This window comes from Balaenoptera physalus (genome assembly GCF_965194825.1).
Source record: "Balaenoptera physalus genome assembly, chromosome: 2".
In the NCBI taxonomy this organism is placed as follows: Eukaryota; Metazoa; Chordata; class Mammalia; order Artiodactyla; family Balaenopteridae; genus Balaenoptera; species Balaenoptera physalus.
The window spans coordinates 150,915,095-150,936,021 of record NC_138883.1 but is presented as its reverse complement, the minus strand read 5'-3'; the positions used below and the strand labels follow the sequence as shown (position 1 = coordinate 150,936,021).

Here is a 20,927-nt window from a genome sequence, read left to right as displayed (position 1 = left end):
TGATGAAAATCTTGCAACCTGTTTTCTAAGAGCAAATAAAAGGTGATAATAAAAGGTTTGTAATCTGTGTACTTATGTTTCTATGATGAGTTTCCCAATGATTCTAAATACCTACAGGCAGAATCTCTGAAGATGAACATTGTGTGCGACACCCAAAAAGACTCACAAGGCTCATGTTGCAACAGACGCCTGACTTCTTGGTGTTCAGGAAAGCTGGCTGAGCCGCTGGCTGTGCTGGCCACCCCTCAGGGTAAAAGCAGCAAGAATATAGATTCTGACAATGTTATGGTCCTGTCAGCAGTTTAATTATTGACTATGAAGTTCTGCATGAGGAAAGCATGATGTTCTAACAATCTCAGTTTTCCAGAGACAGGAAGTTTAAAGTGCCCATGCCAGCCCTGAGACTAACTTTTGTAGTGATAGCAAGCTACCTGCCTTCACCACTATTTGAGTTAAAAGCATAATATTAACTTACCAGTCTGTATAGTCTAGGTGATGCTGTGGTAACAAACAGCCCCGAATCTCAGCATCACGTTGTTTTTCTCTTGTGAACCATGCCCACCCTAAGTCACAGGGGATTGTGTCCTGGATAGTCACTGTGGGAGCCAGCCTTCCCCAGCAAATAGTGCCAGCTGCTACGCTGGGGAAAAGAGAGAGTATGACAACGACGTGTTTCAGCCTCAATTCATCGGCTGGAAAGAGTCACATGGGACAGGATGTACAAGAAAGTGGGAAGAAACAGAGTTATTTGCAAACGGTATTGACATCCACCCCGTGAGCCTCTGAAGCAGTTTCCCCATAAGTATATGTTCAATCAGTAATTCAGACATTGCACATAAGATAATTTCAAAATACTATATGAACAAGAAAACTTGAACTTCTAACCAAACATATTAAGGAACCGGCAACAAGCCCTTTTCTGATCATCCGTCTCAGGCAGTGATGCCCAAACCTGAGGCTGGAGGGCAGGTGAGGGAAACAGGTACCAGGGAAGCCTCTCCTGCTCACTGCTGCTGGGGCCTCCCTTTGACCTTTGACCTAGCCCAGTGGCCAGAGTGCAGCAGAGCCGAGGTGACCAGCCTGTAGAGTCACTTCCTGGACACCGTGTGGGGCAGAGAAAGAACATGGGGGGATCTGGGGCAGATGGGAGCCCATGACACAGAGGCCAAGAGATATGAAGGAGGTGGACTGAGGAGACCAGGATGGCTGTCTAACAGGAGCTCCAGGAGGACCTGGGAAGGAGCAAGGGGTGGAGGCACGACAACCAGGACTGTCCCAGAGCTGACAGAAGGTAGCAGCCCACAGATTCCAGAGAACCAACAAGCACCAGGAGATTAAACAATAAGAAATGTACTATGACTATGTATACATAGTCAGAGTGTACATAGCAGAGACAAGAACAATCTATTAAAAGGAAAAACCTGGTAACTTTGAAGAAGCAACAGCTGGTGAGATGGTAACATTGAAAGACAGGAGACAGTGAAATGATATCTTCAATATGATGAGGGAAAAAACCAGTATAACTAGAATATGGTGACCAAAGAAAATTTCCTTTAAGGACCAGAAAAAGAAAAACTAGGAAATCCGACCCTAAGTAGATAACCCTCTCTAAGGGCAAGTCCACAGAACATACTTGAGGCAGGAGCAGTGACCAGAACGAAGAGGAAGAAAATGTATAAACAACAACAATAATAATATTTTACTGAATTTTAACACATAATAAAGTCTATGAATTAAAAAAGTGATAGATTTCTCGGTCCTATTTTCAGAATTAGGGTAAAAAAGTACTGATGAGCGCCAGACTTTGATGAACTAAGTTTTCATGTTATAATTTTTTAGGGTAATGATTTAAACTACAGAAATAGAATGTATAACTTCCAAATTATTAGGAAAAAACCAGAATGCTTAATAAAAGCTAATAAAATGAGGGCAAGGAGGGAAAAGAAAAAGGAAAAGCACGACAAATGGAAAATCACAAATAATATAGTAGATTTAAATCCAAATATATCTGTAATTACAATGTGTTCAATTCACAAAGAATGTAATTTCAGAATATGAACCTAGTAGCATAACCTCGAAATACAGAACACAAAATTGATGGAACTACAAAGAGAAATTCATGTCTCTCAGTAACTGATAGATAACGCACACATGAGAAGATTAAGGATATAGAAGATGTGAACAAAACAATAAAATTAATTTAGTGGAGATATATATGTTACTGCATCCAAGATTTGGAGAATATGCCCTCTTTTCAAGCACACTCTGAAATATTTCTGAAATTGGGCACATGTAAATCATGTCAACAAATTTCTATGGATCTATATCATAAATTAAATTATTTGAACACAGAAAAATTAACTAGAAATTATAACAAAATACTAGAAATATACAAAGGCTTGGAAATTATAAGAATACCTTTCCAAATATAGTATGGATCAAAGAAGAAATTACAATGAAAATTAGGAAATACTTTTTACTGAATGATAAAAATTCTACATGAGGGACTTCCCTGGTGGCGCAGTGGATAAGACTCTGCGCTCCCAATGCAGAGCGCCCAGGTTCGATCCCTGGTCAGAGAACTAGATCCCACATGCATGCGCAACTAAGAGTTCACATGCCACAACTAAGGAGCCCGCATACCGCGACTAAGGAGCCGGTGAGCTGCAACTAAGGAGCCCTGGAGCTGCAACTAGGGAGCCCGCCTGCGCAACTAAGACCTGGTGAAAACAAATAAATATTAAAAAAAAAATTCTACACGAAAGACTGAAAATTGATGACCTAAGCATCCATTGTAACAAACTAAAAAACAACAGCAAAAAGTAAAAGAACAAATAAGGTGGAGAAATTAACGATGTATAAAACAAAAATTGGTAATGAAAAGACTATTAAATGTCAAACCTGGGGCAAGACTATCAAGAAAAGCAAGAAAAGGTACACATAAAACAGTGTTAGGATTAAAGACCTAGTACCATTTACATTAGCACCAAAAAAATTGAGATATTTGGGGATAAATCTAACAAAATTTGTACAAGATGTACATGCTGTTCAGGCATAAAGCTCGAGAGGGAGGTCCAGGGCTTGTGAGGCATAGCTGAGAGTCAAGAGCGTCCTGGTGGTAAAGAGGGGATGAGAGGAGTGGGCTGAACAGAGAACCCTGGAAACACGGAGGGAAGAAGGGTGGCCCAGGCGGAGGACCCCATCAGCGGCCGAGAGGGAGGCCAGGGAGCAGACGGTGGTGCACCGGCTGCGGCCTCTGGGGAAGCAAGTACTCAAAGTGGCCCGAACATCTCGGTATTTTTTCAGCGTTTTTTACCTTTTCTCTTTTTTTTTTTGGTTTTGTTTGTTTGTTTTTGACTGCGCCGCGGGGCATGCTGGATCTTAGTTCCCCGAGCAGGGAACCCGTGCCCCCGCAATGGAAGTGCGGAGTCTTCACCACTGGACCGCCAGGGAAGTCCCCATCTTGGTGTTGGAACTCTGCTCCGTGAAGTGGTGTCAGCCCGTGCGCCCCCGCCCTGGGGGCATGCGGCCGTCTGTTTGGGGCCAAGACATCGAGCCACTGGGGGGCGCCCTTCCTACCAGTGGGTCTGGGGGCACCCCGAGAGCAGAGCGCGGCCTGCCGGTAGTGAGCAGTGAGAGGCCGAGACCAATCCCAACCCCCCATCGGGGAGCGTAATCCTGCCGACGCGGACGCTGACGGTCCCCTCTGCGTCAGGACGCAGGGAGGGAGGGACGGTGACAGCGTGCCCACGCGATTCCTTTCTGGGGGTGGGTCCTCACCTCCTGCGATTGCAGACGAGGTCCTCCTCGGTGTGAGCTGACCCCCGTCACCAAATCCGCGCGGACGCCCATCGGGTGTGTGTGCTCCTAGCAGCCCGCGCAGGGCGAGCCCGGAGGCTCGACGTCCCGGTGCCAGCGGCCCACCCGGCAGACTCGTCAGTGGGGCCGCTTGCGCCAGACGCGATCTGCAAACATAAGCGGAGAGATCCTGCTGAGAGTCAGGCCCAGGTCCAGATCTCTAGAGAGCGGTTCTGAGCACACCCAGCGACCAGCGATGCTGCTGCCGGTTCCCAGCTCCTCTGCCCTGAGTGCTGCCCGGGCGCAGGGTGGGGGTCGGGGTCGTAGGGTTTGCACTCTGGCTGTGTGGCCTGGGGTAAGTTACTTAGCCTCTCTGAGCATCAGTTGCCGCCTCTCATCACAACCATGAGCTAGAACAGCGTGTGCATGGTTCCCGGCACACGGAAGATGCTCCGTACGCGCAGGCGGAGCGTTCAGTCCCGGCTCGGTTCTGATTCCTCCCTGTCTCACCTTCCAGGTGCCGGCGCCGCGCTCTCCCGCACCAGGCTCGCGGCGTGCAGGAAGCGCTGTTCACGGGGCACCTGAGGTGCCGTCGTCATGAGGCAAGCCCCAGAGCGGCTTTTCTTCCCTGGTGCGCACAGCAGACACCCGCCGTCAACTCCCCACTACGAAGGGCGCCTTGTGTATCTTCCGTATCTTTCTCTAACCCAGCGGTCAGGGCGCCACCGGGCACATGCTAGCACGCCACAGCGCCCCGCGGGGTCCGATACAGTCGCACCCCCAAGAGACACCATTTGGTTTTGCCCTTGTCAGGCCCAGCCCCATCTCCCAAGCTGGGCGTGGACTCAGAATCAGGCGGCGTAAGTGGAAGCGGACACGAGCCCTCAGGACCTCTAGCCCCTGAAGCCACGGCCTTTGCCGCTGCTGTGTCATCGTGCTGACACTATGGGGGCATTGTGGAGTCGTTCTCCAGGCTGCTGCCAGGGTGACACAATAATCCCTATTGTCCAGGAAGCAGTACATTTGGAAACTGTAGTAACTGAAATGACGATTTAGTTTAGAGGGTGAGGAGAAAGTGGTGGTATAAACAGAAAATGACACAATTGCTAACAAGACAATATGGTAAAAGTTAGATTGATTCAAGGGAGTTTCGATATCAAGGTGTACGTATTTACGTTGTTATTTAAGGAAACTGCACTGCCTGCGGAGCACCTTGGTGGGTGTGGTGTGCCAGCTCCTGGGCACTCATGGTCACGTGACCCTGAGGGGAATTAGGTGGAAGATGGGAGGGAGGCGGCCCTACCAACCACGGAATACACAGATCCGTCTCCTTGTAGCCAGTGGCCTTCCCTCTGCCTCTTGTCCCACCTCCCCAGCCAACCAGAGCTCAGGACTGCTCGGGAATACGCCGTCTGGAGATGCTGGCGAGTCCACTACACGGAGCAAGAGGGCTGCTCTCCAGCGAGTCGGCCCTAACCTGCACCTGGAGAACCTACTTAGTGCAGGATATGCCCCCAAAACCCTCCAGACCCCTTGTCCTGCAGGTACCTCGAATCCCTGACTCCACCCAGGGCTTGCGGCTGCGAAGTCAGACTTGGAACCCGCGGGGCTCTTTAGCGGCGCTCAGAACAAGGCTGAGTCTGAGTGAGCTTGGGGGCTTCCCCTTCTGAGGGTCCCTTGCTCACGCCTCCAAGCTAGCACGGGCCTGTGGGCAGGACAGGGATGGCAAAGGGCAGCTCCCCTGCCCTGTGGATCGTCCTACACGTTCCTGGGACCTGCTCTCTTTGCCAACAGAAGTGCAGTTAGAGGGGGGGACACCCCTGGTGACTACAAAGAAGGAAATCAGTGCCAGCATCTGGGCAGGGGCTCCAGGAGGGGAAGGAACTGGGCCTTTTCATGATGTAAGGGGTGGAGGCCGGAGCAGAAGACGGAGGCTCAGGCCTAGGCCAAAGCCTACCTGACCGTTCCTGCTGGTTGACTTACGGCAAAGCCATAAGAGGAGGTGGGGAGCTAAGTGTGTTTGTTGTGGGGGTGGGGGGAGACAGAGGTCCCAGCACCTCTGTCAGGGGTTGGGGCAGCGCTGAGGGTCCACAGGAGAATCTGCGTCCTCGGGACCAGATGCAGGAGGTCTCCCCCTGGCCCCAGACACCACCATGAGCACATTCTGTTAAAGAAGCAACATGGGGACTTCCCTGGTGGTGGAGTGGTTAAGAATCCGCCTGCCAATGCAGGGGACACCGGTTCGATCCCCCAGTCCGGGAAGATCCCACATGCTGCGGAGCAGCTAAGCCCGTGCGCCACAACTACTGAGCCCGCGTGCCACAACTACTGAAGTCGGCGCGCCTGGAGCTCTGTGCTCAGCAACAAGAGAAGCCACCACAATAAGCCCGCGCACTGAAACAAAGAGTAGCCTCTGCTCACCGCAACTAGAGAAAAGCCCGCACGCAGCAACGAAGACCCGACGCAGCCAAAAAAAAAAAAAAAAAAATCAACGTGGCCTCACAGGCCACTGCTGCCAGAAGCAGGGGGAGCGGAGGCAGGGGGATAGGGCAGAGAGGAGGCTGGAGACTCGCGCATCCCGGGCCCCTGCTCCTCCTCCTCCCCCAGCCCCCAGTGACTGTTTAACTTCTGACTCACGTTTCCACCCAGAAATCACTCAGTGCAGGTGCAACTTGGGGTCTGCTCTCCGTTTGGTCTGCTCGTCTCTCCGCTGATGGGCTGATCCCGACACAAGCCCTTCCAGCCAAAGGGCTGGATTCAGACCCTGCTCCCCACTCAGTGGCTGCCAAGCCTCAGGTGAGCTGTTTGCTTCTCTGTACCTCAACTTCCTCTCGATAGTAACAACACCTATTGTGGTAGGAAGAATGGTGGCACCTGAAGATTTCTGCGTCCTAATCCTGGGAACCTGGGAACATTACCTTCCATTGTGGAAAGGGCTTTGCAGGTGTGACTGAGGTTACAGGACCTTGGGATGGGACGATTATTCTCAATTGTCTGGGCCCAATCTAATCACACAAGTCCTCAAAAGCAGGGAATCTTTCCCCACTGTGTTCAGAGAGATATGTGACCACGGAAGGCAGAGCCAACAAATGAGTAGTGGCTACCTCTGAAGATGGAAGAAGGGCCATGGGCCAAGAAATGCGGAAGCTTCTAGAAGCTGGAAAAGACAAGGAACAGACCCTCCCTCGGAGCCTCCAGAAGGAACCAGCCCCGTGAGACCCATTTTGGACTTCAGCCTACAGAACTGTGGCTTCAAAACCACGAAGTTGGTGGCAGTTTGTTGTGGGAGCCTCCCTCCTAGGAGTGTTATATTTGATGGGGTCCTTTGTGCCAAACACAAAGAGTAGAGCCTGGAAAACAGCAAGTGTTCCACACGCACACACGTGAACACACACATACACACATGGAGTTCTCAACCTCGGCACTGCCCACATTTGGGGCCTTACTTTCTTGTGTGGGGTGTCCCTGGCCTCTGCCCACTAGGTGCCAGGAGCACTAACCCCGCCACTGCAGGTGTGGCGACCAAAGCCATCTCCAGACATTGCCAGACGTTCCCTGGGTGGACCCCCACAGCTGAGAACCACTGACGTGTACGTCAGCTGTTGTCTGCAATGCCAGCAATACAAGACACCGTGCTGGGTGATTAATTTGATTTCTTTTGCGAGCAACCGTGACTTAGATAAGAATGTGTGTGGGAGAGTTTACAATTAGAAATGCCCAGAATTCAGTCATGTTAACCACCGTCTGATTGCAGTCTGGGTTGTGACCACCAAGTAAGTCAGATTATAAACCCAGGGGCTATGTCCATGCTTTGTGATTTGTCGAACCCTCAGTGCCTAGAGCATGTTGGGTCCACAAAATAAGAGAATTCTAGGGTTGGAAAGGGTCTTTCTGGTGGGTTTGTTCTACCATAATAAACAATCACCAGACATTTGATGGAAGGGTGGGTAGGTAGCTATTTAAGGAACTCGAAGGACATATGACATCATGGAGTTTCCATATAACTGACCACTTAGATGTTCTAGTCTCATACAACACAGAGTTCTCAAACTCAATATTTAACTCAGGCAGGACCTTTGTTATTTTTAGAATTACAGCCAACTTTTTGATTATCTATGGCTTGTACAAAGAGAGGGAAAGAGAAATGGAAGAGAGAGATTGAACTCTAGTGAAAGGACTGAAATTATAGATTAAAAAATCACACAAATATCACTAAACCTCATTTTAGGCTATCTATTCCATCCATCCATCCATCCATCCATCCATCCATCTATCCATCCAGCCTGGGAATTCACAGGTCCATCCAGACCCTCAAAGGGGAGGGTGGGGAATTCCACAGGTTCACCTGTAACTCATCTGTTGAACCAAATGATGGTGACAATGGGGTGGAGGGATTGAGAACCCTTAGGTGGTTCAAGACTAATTCACAGGGTTGACATACTAGAAGAAACGACAGTCGAAAATATTGCCCCCAAAATACAAAATGGCAAGGATTCTGAAAAGAGTGGCAATGGAGTCATTCATACTGAAGAGAGCCAAACTATCCTGATTTCTGTTACTGTTGTGTTGTTACCACACCTCTGCCCCACCCTCCCTGTTCCTAAATTGGGTCACCAGGAGCCCCAGTCATGGCTGTGACTCTCTTGAGCATCTCGTTAAGTGGCGCCCTCTTCATAAAGGGCTCTGAACAGGCCGCGCCCATGGGCCGGGAACTCCTCCGCGGACACGGCCTCCTAGCAGCCCTGCCACGGGCTCGCCTCATCCTTGAGTGCAGCCGCCTCCCAACGAGTGTTGCTCAGTTAACTAACCTTGTGGGGAGAGGAGTTCAACTACAGCTACTCCAGAAGTGAAGGTGGAGAAAAAAAAAAAAGGGGCTCAAACGCCAGCGATTAGCAGACATTTCCATGGAGCATGTATATTACATGCGAGGCCGTAAGGCAGATGTTTGTCAGAAAAGCAAAAGTCCTGAAGGCTTTGTTCTGTCAGTGCTAAGAGAAATCACAGCGTTGGACACGCTGGCATGGTCCCAGCAGGATGTGATCTCTCCCTAAGGGCTGACTGGCATCTAACCATGAGCACATCGGCTATCCAGTGCCACTTAAACGCGGCCTCCTTTCTCAGTCGAGGAAATACGATACAGACGTTTACAGCCCTCTACTTGTGAATGCCGGGAAGCATCTACCCACAGCCCACACTCCCTCACTGCTGTGCAGAAGGGATGCCATTGTGTCTGGAGTGACAGCAGGGATTTCCCACGCGTTTGCTCCTCGCTGGCGGAGCACATTGGAGGGAGGAGGCCAGCAATGAAGATGATGATGACCAATGAGCATTTCTGTATATCTTTACAGCCTGCCTCCTGGAACAGGGAACTGGCTTGCTGGCCCTGGCAGGCTCCTGCTTTCTGCATTTCCGGGCCGTGGTGGGAGAGGCAGCGTGGCTGATCTCCGAGGCGCCTGACAGCTCTGCTGTTCCACTCTGTAGAATCCTCCTCCTTCACTCTGTCCCTCTCTGGTGTCTCTGGTTCCAGCTGGCAGAGCTGCTGCTGGTTCAGTCCTGTCTCTGTCCCTGCCTTTGACCGAGATGGCAGAGACCTTTTCAAATCTTCAAGTTCTGGTTCCTTTTTGCTGAACTATTCCTTATGCAAGTCCTCTCTCTCCTCTCACATCTTACTCTAGCAGCCAGGAGAAACCAGCCTGCTCCCTCAACACTTTGCTCAGAAATCAACTCTTCTGTAGACCTCGAGGGCAGTAGGTCAGACAAAGAAAGACAAATATCGTACGATCACACTTACATGTGGAATCTAAAAAACAAAACAAAACGGAACAAAACACCAAGCTCATAGATACAGAGAACAGATTGGTGGTTGCCAGATGTGGGTGAAATGGGTGAAGGGGGTCAAAAAGGACAAACTTCCAGTTATAAAATAAATGTCATGGGGATGTGGTGTACAGCATGCTGACTATAGTTAATTATACTATATATGCATATTTGAAAATATGCATTCCAAGGTATGACGTATTTGAAAGTTGCTAAGAGAGTAGATCTTAAAAATTCTCATCACGTGGAAAAAAAAATGGAACTATGTGTGGTGATGGATGTTAACTAGACTTGCTGTGGTGATGATTTCACAATATATACAAATATTGAATTATTATGTTGTACACCTGAAACTATTATAATGTTGTATGTCAATTATACCTCAATTTAAAAAAATGAAATCTCCTCTGCTAAATATCCAAGTTTGTTACTCACAAGTTCACCCCTCACAAAACACCAGAGCACAACCAGCCAAGTGCTTTGCCACTTTATAACAAGGTTGCTTTCCAATAACCTGTTCCTCTTTCATGTCTGAGTTCTCACCGGAGGTCCCTTTAACGCCCACATTCCCACAACAGTCTCTTCACGGTCCTCCGGGCTTTTTCTAACAGGTTCCTCAAGACGTTTCAGCCCCTGCCCTCACCCAGTGCCAAAGACACTTCCGCGTTTTGGAGTGTTTGTTTGTTACATCAGAACCCGTGCTCCTTGGTACCAAATCTGGAGTAGTCAGAGTTCTTCAGAGAGACAGAAGCCGTGGGATGTGCATACACTGAGGGAGAGACTTAGGGAACCGGCTCACGGGATCATGGAGGCTGGAGAGTCCAGTCTGCAGGTGGAGCCCACAGCACCTGCTGGCAGAGCTCCCTCTTGCTCAGGGGAGGCTGGTCTTTCTGTTCTATCCATGCCTTCAACTGGTTAGACGAGGCCCACCCACACCCACACCTCGACGGCCACCTGCTTCACTCAAAGTCCACCGACTTCAATGTTAATCTCATGCAAAAACTGCCTCACAGAAACATCCAGGATATTGTCTGAACACATATCCGGGCACTGTGGCCTAGCCAAGGTGACACATAAAATTAGCCATCACATCTCAAGCCTCCCTTTCATTTCTTTTTCTTCTTTCTTTTTTTAAAAAATAAATTTATTTATTTTTTTCTTTATTTACTTTTGGCTGCATTGGGTCTTCTTTGCTGTGCAAGGGCTTTTTCTAGTTGCAGCGAGCAGGGGCTACTCTTCGTTGTGGCGCACGGGCTTCTCGTTGCGGTGGCTTCTCTTGTTGCGGAGCATGGGCTCTAGGGGCGCGGACTTCAGTAGTTGCAGCATGCAGGCTCGGTAGTTGTGGCTTGCGGACTCTAGAGCTCAGGCTCAGTAGTTGTGGCGCACAGGCTTAGTTGCTCCGCGGCATGTGGGATCTTCCCTGACCAGAGTCGAACCTGTGTCCCCTGCATTGGCAGGCAGATTCTTAACCACTGCGCCACCAGGGAAGTCCCGCCTCCCTTTCATTTCTTCGTTTTCTTTTTCACCATTATCATAGCCATTTTCTTGTTAGCACAAAAGAGAAGTAGAAAGCCAGCCAGGGGCACTGGCAGTGCCGGCCCCCAAATGAGGCAGCTCAGCTGCCGGGACAGACAGGAGCATGGTGGCGTGATGCAGCTGGGGTGCCTCCTCCTCAGGGCTGCGCACATCCCTTCCCAGAGATCAAAGGAGCCTTCGGGGGTCCGGAGAGAATACTTCCACCACCGAGGCTTTATGACATGGCAATGACAACTGCGTAAAACCCGTGGAATTCGTTCAGCTTCCCTTAGGTGAAATCTGAGAGTGGCGTCAACAGCTGATCAAACGACTTTATCAGGCAAACAAGCCAACAACCATGGTGCTGGGGGCAACGTTCTCCCGCCCCCGCAGAGTCCAGGAGCTCCAGGAAGTCCGGAGACCTGGCGCCTGTGGCGTGCGGCCTGCAGCTCCACACTCCAGAGTGTGCTCCGTCCACTGTGCCGTCAGTCACCTACACGCCCAGCGAGTGTGGCACGTTTGCGAGCACACTACCAAGTCACTCTTCAGCCACTGCTGGTGAATCAGGGGTGAGCTAACTAGTTAACTGGTTTACTCCAGGCAAAGATAAACATAAAGCAATTTTTAAATGTTATTAATATGGCTTTGCTGAATGAAGATTAATATTGAAACTGTATTTTAGTTCTGTTAATATGTTTTAACCTTAAAAAATGAAACACTGGACTTCCCTGGTGGCGCAGTGGTTAACAATCTGCCTGCTAATGTAGGGGACATGGGTTCGAGCCCAGGTCCGGGAAGATCCCACATGCCACGGAGCAACTAAGCCCGTGTGCCACAACTACTGAGCCTGCGCTCTAGAGCCTGTGAGCCACAACTACTGAGCCCGAGTGCCACAACTACTGAAGCCCGCACGCCTAGAGTCCATGCTCCGCAACAAGAGAAGCCACCACAATGAGAAGCCCGCGCGCTGCAACAAAGAGCAGCCCCCACTCCCCGAATCTAGAGAAAGCCAGTGCGCAGCAACAGAGACCCAACGCAGCCAAAAATAAGTAAATAAATAAGTTTAAAAATAAATAAATAAATAAAATTGCAAAAAAAAATTAAAAAAAAAAAAAATGAAACACTGAGGGTTGAGACATTAGCAGGAAGGCAACTGGTTGCGTCGGTCCTGACCCCAATCTCCTGGCCTGCGACCACTGGGCTTGCATCAGGAGACTCCTGGTTGCAGACGACCTTGACTGGAGTCTGCTAACAGGGGCACCCTCCTGCCGGCACACTCGGAGCCACCTAGAAGGCCTTTGTCCCAAGGGATTAGCCTAGGCGCTGCTGCACTGGGCAGTCAGTGCGACCGCTGACCTGGTTAAGCCACTAGACTGTTACGTTGTCAGCATCTAGCACTTTGCTTGCCCATAATCCAGGCTCAGTGAGTACTGGTTGAATGAATAAATGTATTCAAATATGTTTAGACGGCAATGTCTGTGCACCGGGAACTGTTTTAACTGCTTTACAAATCGTTCATAGTTTGATTCTCATAACAACTCTATATACAGGTACCATTACTAACTCCTTTCTACAAAAGGGAAAATTGAGGCACAGAGCACTTGAGTCAGCTGCCTACAGTCACACAGCTCGTCAGACTCAGAGATGGAGTTCAGACCTGACTGCCCAACTCCAAAGTCCAGCCCTTAATCACTATGGATGAATGAACAGGGAATGAATGGTCTTTCCAGAGCCAGGCTGAGCCTCCCAGGTGACCTGCAGCCCTGTTACTGGATAGAAGCTTCCCTGCCCCAGAAGACATCCTTGGTTGTGGAGTGGACCGGGGTCTTGGGCAAGCAGCCCCCAGATGACTGGCTGCCAGCTGGTGCAGGCTCACGGCTGCACCACAGTACGGGGGAGCGAGGAGGACTAGGGGAGCGGCACCCAGCTTTCTGGCTGAAATACACAGACCACCCCCCAACGGCGTGTCCGCTTGCAGCTCGTTAAAATCAACACTTCACGGAGACCAGCCCTGACAACTCCCCAAGCAGACAAAACCAGTGCAGTCACACAGGCAAAGCTTAATTCTGTTTTCGGGAGAGTAACTTCACTCCTTGTTTCTGCCTCTGGAATCATGAGCGAAACTTAAACTGCTTCCTGAGGTTGCTATGAGGTCACCTCTGACCAATAACCTATCAGTTAGGAGAATTCTAACATTATAACCAGTCACTGTGAAGAATACAGTCACCACTTTCTCACTAGATAAGCTGCGTTATAACAGCACACCCCTGAGCCTCACCCCCTGTTTGGTTGGAGAGCTCCCAGTTTGCCAACCGTTTGGTGTGAGCACAACAAACGTTCACTAATCACTACTTCCCTGATCACGGAACACCGCTCCCCACTGCACCCTCTGCTCCAACTGCCCCCCCTCCCCGACCCCACCAAAGTCAGCAGGCGGCAGGATGAAGCAGGACACCCCTCGGGGGACGTGCACCACAGACAGATCTGCCAGAGCGGCCTGAGGGGCAGGTCAGGGAGACACGTGCAAAGGGCAGATTAGAGCTTCCAGGACATCACAGGTGACATGAGAAACCCCAGAAGCAGCCAGGAGCTACCGCTCATTAGTGGGCAAGCCTCCTCTCTGGAGCCCTCCGGTTTGAAAGCTCTGATAGTTTTAGATGTTACCTTTCCTCTTCCCGAGCCCAAATCTGGCTCAGTCCTCAAGGAAAGGTGCTCAGTGACTGTGGAAGCAGGACTCTTGGCAAGAACGTGCCAGTGGGCTTCCTAATGCGTGTCCACTCCTAGCTAAAGCCCTCACCACTGTGGCTCTTTTCAAAATAGAATCAGAACTAAAATACAGTCACTTAAAAATAGCAATTTTGATAGATACTTTTAAGTAGTTGAAAGACACATTTCGATATTTTTGACAGATAAATACTTTTAAAAGATATGGATCTTAAATAATTATCTCCAAATCCTAGTGTTAACTACATCCTGATGCTCCAAACTTTCTTCCAGAAGTTTATGAAAATGTGTTTTTCCTTTGAGAGTAAATAGTTCTTTTAAAGGACTTTGTGGAGAAGCCCTTTATCTTATTCTTAACACTCATCAAGCTATTAGTTACCTGTCCTTCCAATACCACCAAACAGGAAATAAGAAGAATTTAACCCAGAGAATGGGACCAAGCCTCTTTTATGGTCTCAAACAAGGAATCAGGCAGTGGAGGGAGAGGTGGACACATCAGAGCCCGTTGAGCCCCGTTGGTGATGCACTCACTCAATCAGCTAAACGGTGGCCTTAGAGGATAAGGCGCCTGCCAGCTGAGAACTGCACAGCGGGGTCTGGAGGGCTGCGCGGAGGAGGGACGCAGCGCAGCCCTGAAGGGGAGCCGGGGAGGGAGCCGGGGAGAACCCCGCTGGAGCCCTGCCAGCCCGGCTGCGGGTGACGGTGGAGGAAGTGCGGTGAGAGCAGTGAGAGGTGAGAGGTGCGGAGTCCGGGGAGTCCGAGGTGAACAGAAAGTTTTGCTAGGTCTGGACTGGGGTGTCTGAGAAAAAGAGGAGTGGAGGTGACTCTGGTTTGGACCTGAGCCACCGATTCACTGAGAGCATCAGGCGGAGCCGGTGCAAAGACAAGATCGGGAGCTCGGCTTGGACGCGGTAAGTTTGAGAGCAGATCAGACGCCCGCCCCGGTGAGGCATCAAGGAGGCCGCTGAACAGGAAAGTCTGGGACTCGGTGCAAATGCCCGGGCCAAAGGTGGACATGTGGGAATCAAGGACATGCAGATGACATTAAAGCTCTGAGACTGGATGAGACAACCACAGAAATGAGCAAGGAAAGTGGGAGGAGGAGGAGAGAAGGGAGGCCGGGGCGGGGGTGGGGAGGGGATGTGAGGGAGAGCGAGGATGGAGCGAGGTCCACCCGGTACCCCACACTCCGGTCTGGGACCCCCTGCCCTGCTGCACTGGCCTGGTCTCAGGAAGTGTGAGCCCTACTCTGGTTTTCCTGCCCCACGCTCTGGCTTCTGCCCAGGGTTGGCGTTTGGCCTTAACCCCCAGCCTGCTGGGCCGGAGTCCTGAGATCCGCCTTGGTCCAGCCTTGCCCCCAGAGGCCTGGAACCTGGCTGGTTCTGAGAAGAGGAAATGGACTCTCCAGGACGTTGAGGAGACCCACTGTGAACACATCTGGCTGCCCCGGAGTCTTCCCTGCGCTGATGTTCTGAGGTGCATCCTTCCCACCTCTCACTCTGCATGAGGATAACCTCTGGATCTTTGGGCCCAGGACCCATTTACAAAGCTGATGTGATGACAGCTCTGTGGCCCAAAGTCCCCTGGTGTCTGTAAGAGCGAGACTTGTGGCTGAGATGCTGGAGTCTAAGTGTGAACCCCAGTAATGCTGTGGTGGAAGGAAGGAAGGAAGGAAGGAAGGAAGGAGATCCTAGGACTGAGCACTTGGTACACCCAGTGCTTTGCTAAATGTTTTTCTGATCTTCTCTAACTTAATGCCCACAAAATCCTATGACATAAGTTATATTCCTATTTAACAGATGAAACCTGGCTTCACAGAGGCTGAGCAACTCACACAGTCCCCTGCCAGCGAGTGAAGAGCTCAGGCTTAAACCCACGCCCACGGCCTCAGGAGGCCTCGCTTACACAGACAATGACGGCCATACTGCAACCTGCCCTCATGACACCTTCCACCCTGCCCAGTGGTGCACATGCACTTGAACTCTAGTCTCTCCTGTAATCCTCGTGTCAATCCTATGATTATGCCCTTTAATAAATCAGGGAACTGAGGCACAAAGAGATTACGTAACTTGCCTGGGGTCCCCCAGTGAGAAGGTGCTGGAGCCAGAATCCCACTCCAGAAGAATACCAGTTACACCATCAGCATTATTTAATTTTCTTATGTATCGATGTCTAGATGTATAGCCTGTCCTGTTCTTAAGAAACATGAGGAAAGTTATGGAAAATATGCTCTACCATAAAATGAGGAATATATGAAATATGAAAAATCCAGGACAAAGGTAAAGTAAGAAGAGAACAAGAGACCAGAGAAAAGTTATGGCCGAAAGTGTGCTGCGAGGGCTCAGTGACCAACCTGGGCTCAGGGTGAGGGGAGGGGTCCTGCAGGACAAGAGCCGTGTCAGGTTAGCGCGAGCAGCTCCAGCACATAAGGGCTCCAATCCAGCTCCCAGTGCTGCTGTGCTGTCGTTTAAGTACTCAGTAAACCGCCTCCGGCTGCTGAGCCTCCAGGACAAAGGCCAGAGGACGCTGAAGGAAGAAACTCTGCTTCTCTAGTTGCCACACCCCCCCGAATCCAGACAAGGCCAGAAGTGGGGACCTTCTCCCCTGGAGTCAAACCACTTCCTTAAGTCTGGGAAAAAACAATGACTTCAAAGGAGCATCCCATTAACCATCCTTCTTCCAGCAGCAAGTGGGAACAGAATGGCTTCTTGTGCTGCTACCTGGATTTGGCCAAATTTCCAGTTTCAACAGTGAATCGGTGGGCTCAGCGGCTGGCAATGGGACCAACTGTATGATGCAGGAGACAAGACATTTACTGAGAGCGCAGGTGGCCTTCTGGTCTCTGGAAGGCTGGATACTTGAGTTTGAGTGAACCATGCAGAAGGTCCCACACCTTGAGTGCGGCCCAGATGAACTAGACACACGTGCCCCCAGGACCGCCACCTCATAACAGCCCCTCTACCCCGATGCCAACTCCTGTCTCATGTTCTGAGCCCAAAGTGTCTCATGGGCCACGCCCAGGTCAGGGGGGCTGCTCCAGCTGCAATAGAGGCTGAGGAGGGATGTACCTGGACCTTGGGTCTAAAGCAGAAAGAAGGCTCCACCCCCGTGGACACCTGTGTCACTGTTTCCATACTGCCACTTTGAATCTAGACAACACTTCCTGTGACATGGAGCACAGTCAGCTCTGAACCGAGCAGGGGCTCCCTCGTTTGTCCGTTTTCCCCTCCCTCTCACGTTCATCTCTGTTAGGGAAGTGGTTCTCAGCTGATAGCTGAGGCAATGGCTTTCTAAATTTAATCTAAACCCTGTCTGTAAAAGGAGGACTTAATTTTCAAAGGTGCTGGTGTATACACTTGGGATGTAGATGATCCCGTGAGTCTCTAAGTAGATGTTATGTGACACGAATACATCCTCCCATCATACTCCCTTCCAGTCGCATCTTATAATAGGAATATTGAGTGTTTCCATCATCAAAGGCCACTGAATTTTGTCAAATGTTTTTCTGCATCAATTGAGATGATCATGTGGGTTTTTTTCCTTCATCATATGAATGTGTGATATTATGTTGACTAATTTTTGTATGTTGAACCATTCTTGCATTCTAGGAATAAATGCTACTTGGTAATGGTGTATGATCTTTCTAATATGTTGCTGAATACAGTTTGCTAGTATTTTCATATTTATAAGAGTTGTTTTAAAGTCTTCATCTACTAATTCCAACATCCGGGCCAACTGTTGATCTGCTTCTATTAACTGATTCTCTTCTTGATTATGGTTCACATGTTTTGGCGTATCTAGTAGTTTGTCACTGTATACTTGACATTGTGAATGATACTTTGTACAGACTCTGGATCACATTATCCTCCTCTACAAAGAATTGACATTTACTTGTTGTTTTTCTCAAAGGCAGTTAAACTACTGGCAGATTACCTTGATCTTGCGAGGTTAGCTTTAAACTCTCTGAGGACAAGTCTGCTTTGTTTTCTTCTTTGCTATAGAGTGTACCCTTTTCTATTGTTTATATTTTTAATTTTTTGTGTATTATGATGTTTTGACACTTTTAAAACCTTTCTGGCTGGGCAGAGACTGCCCCTCCCAGGGCTAGCCAATTCTTAAAGATGCTAAAAGGCTCAGCTGGAAGCATGCCTCTGATCTGCAAACTAACCAATCTAGAGCCAGACCTCCTCTATCTGGGCCATGCACCCCAGGAGGCAATATTCCTCTGCCTTCATCAGATCAGAGCCAGGGACCACCCCTACAGCTTAGAGCCTGCTGGAATTATTCAAACCAGCCAATCCTAAGCTGTTTACCCTGTTGTCTTGCCTTTCTCTCCCACAGAAAACCCAGTAAAGGTGCTAGCCTTGGCTTTCCCCTCACTCCTGACCTCCCTGGTGTCTTCCCCATGTGGCCCTGAGTGGCATGACATGCCTCCCATTTCTAGGACCAGTGAGCATAATAAATTTTGTTCTTTCCCAAGCTTCTCCTGCATCTTCTCTTGTGACTGCACCTGACTATTACATAAAAGAACACAGAACACCCTCAGTCCTAGAATGTGACCAATATCTCAAAAGGTGTCCCTTCTGGGAAAGCCATGGTGTCCACTGAGCCCTTCCAATTTGATGGCACCGGACTCCACACTGTGTCACTTGCACTGGGCAGCCCAGTGCCCCTCAGCCCTTTAATTTTCCAGCTGCTGATTTCTTGGATGGGGGGAGGTTCCTTGGAGTCTCACCCACACGTGTAGTTAGGAGCCAGTCAAGATTGCAAAACATGTTCTTACGCAAATTCAGGAGATGCCCAAAATATTTTCCCAATATGCAAGTGTGCTCAGATCATTGAATAATGTGAAATCAAGATCAGACATTGTTACAAATTGAGAAAAAAATTATTTTCCCAACTGCTGTTACAAAATAATTTTGGTCACCTGTACGTCCAATTTTTTGTATTATGTAATTTAGGGACACATTCTATACTTAAAGACACATTCTATACTTAAAGAGCAATAAAACAGAGTAATTTCTTCCTCATTTACATCTTCTCTTTTCCTGTGTTTAATATCTGTGGCATTACATAGAACTTGCTAAGAGTTCACTCAGAGTGGCAAGAATAATTTTTATAAGCCTGTTAAAAATAGAAAGGAAAAGTTACTTTTCTACAGTTTGAACCAATATTTGAACTGATGTAATTCTTGAAGTTTTCAATAAAATAAAAAATAATTAAAATGAAAGACAAATTTCTGTTTCAAAAGTTTGCTCAAATAACTCTTTTCTAAATGATAGCTTGGGCTTGAATACCTGCCAAGGAACTGGGCATGAACACTGCGTGGGCAGCTTAGCACATGCGTGTGTGTGCATGTGCACTAATGCCACTTTAATTGGTTTTGCAAACACTGACAACTTTGTCTGACACACAGCACAGCGATCACCAGAGGACAGTCAAGCCAAGCCCAATATTTGGAGCGCTAAGACAGCCTGTAATAAAATTTCTAGCCTGGCTTGGAAATGACACTTGCAACATTTCCGTTCTTTCTTCTCAATCGCTATCTTTCATTTCCTTTGCCCCTAATTTTGTTGAGCTTCCAGTTTTTACTTCAAATTTCTTCTCTCTTGATGCTCAGTGTAGTCTTATAGTTACCGTTAAAAAAAAGAAAGGAAAACACATTCCTTAGACATCACGGAAGAAAAAGATACACCCCAACCTTGAGAAATCAAAGCTGACATAGCTGTCTTTTCCCTCTATGCCTGTTCTAGGAGCCAGAGTAAAATTAGCACTTGCGCTGTTATTCAGTGCAAGTGTTCTGATGCAGAAGTCCCAATCACTGCTTTCAACAGACTCCTGTGTAAATATTTACCAGCTACTTAGAATCTCAATCCTGCTCCCACGTTTGAGCCAAGGATTCCAATGATTCATAGAACCACAGAACTCCAGATGTGGAAGTCATGGCAGAGATCACACAATCCAATTTGCACCACCCATCATGACATTTTTCTTTAAAACACCCCTGAAGGATAGACATCAAATCCAGTTTCCACTTCCGAGCAGAGCTCATGGTTTCTCAAATCAGTCCATCCTACTGCCAGGCAGTGTCAACGGTTATAAATGTCTTTCCTGAATTAACTAAAATCCTCTTTCCAGAACCTTCGATTCATTGGTCCTTGCTTTGCCACGGAGCTATACAAATGTAGAGTTATCTAGCCCATAAATACAAACATGCCAGACACTGTAATTCCTTTCTTTAAGTCAACTGACATCCACACCCGAGCCTCCTTCTGGCAGTGTTGGCGGTGGTATAGTAGACAGTATTTAATCACAGTGAGTATAGAGTTCACAGCCACTACCCAATAAACCCGGCCAATGAAAAGGTCCGAGGGGACGATGCACAGGCAAATGTTCAGGACTTTCCTGTTTGACCAGCCCATGCTCATCACCGCTGGAATGCTCACGGTCCCTTAACTTCCACGTCCCATTTGGGGCTGTTGTTGGGGAGTGCAGCCCCTGGCACGCCACTCAGCATCCCTGAGGTCCTCCCACCTCCCTGGAAAGGGAGTCAGTCAGGTGCCTCTAATTGAATCCCTCTTTTTCTCCTAACTCTTAGAAGCATCACTCCTTTCTCTATCCTACCACTTGAAACTGTGTGTTTGATTTCTTCCACACTTTTATCATAGTCGAGAAGAGTCCTTGTCATCAAGTTTCCCCACAAATACCCCAGCCAACAAAACTCAGCCAGAACACTTACCTGAAATGGGTGGGGTGGCAGGGAAGACAAACAAGGAAGGTAAATGCACGTTGTAATGGCCACACTTGGTAAAAATGAATCATTTTCGGGCTTCCCTGGTGGCGCAGTGGTTGGGAGTCTGCTTGCCAATGCAGGGGACACGGGTTCGAGCCCTGGTCTGGGAAGATTCCACATGCCACGGAGCAACTAAGCCCGTGAGCCACAACTACTGAGCCTGCGCGTCTGGAGCCTGTGCTCCGCAACGGGAGAGGCCGCGACAGTGAGAGGCCTGCGCACTGCGATGAAGAGTGGCCCCCACTCGCCGCAACTAGAGAAAGCCCTCGCACAGAAATGA

At 49.1% G+C, this 20,927-nt stretch overlaps 1 long non-coding RNA gene across 1 annotated transcript; it reads right to left on the bottom strand.

Moving 5' to 3' along the window:
• Positions 1-3,317: 3,317 nt before the first annotated feature.
• On the bottom strand, positions 3,318-10,821 carry LOC309655301. Its single transcript, XR_014260760.1, has 2 exons — positions 4,309-10,821; positions 3,318-3,965 (listed from the first exon to the last, which is right to left on the bottom strand). It is a non-coding gene; the product is annotated as an uncharacterized lncRNA (long non-coding RNA).
• Between the last annotated feature and the right edge of the window lie 10,106 nt (positions 10,822-20,927).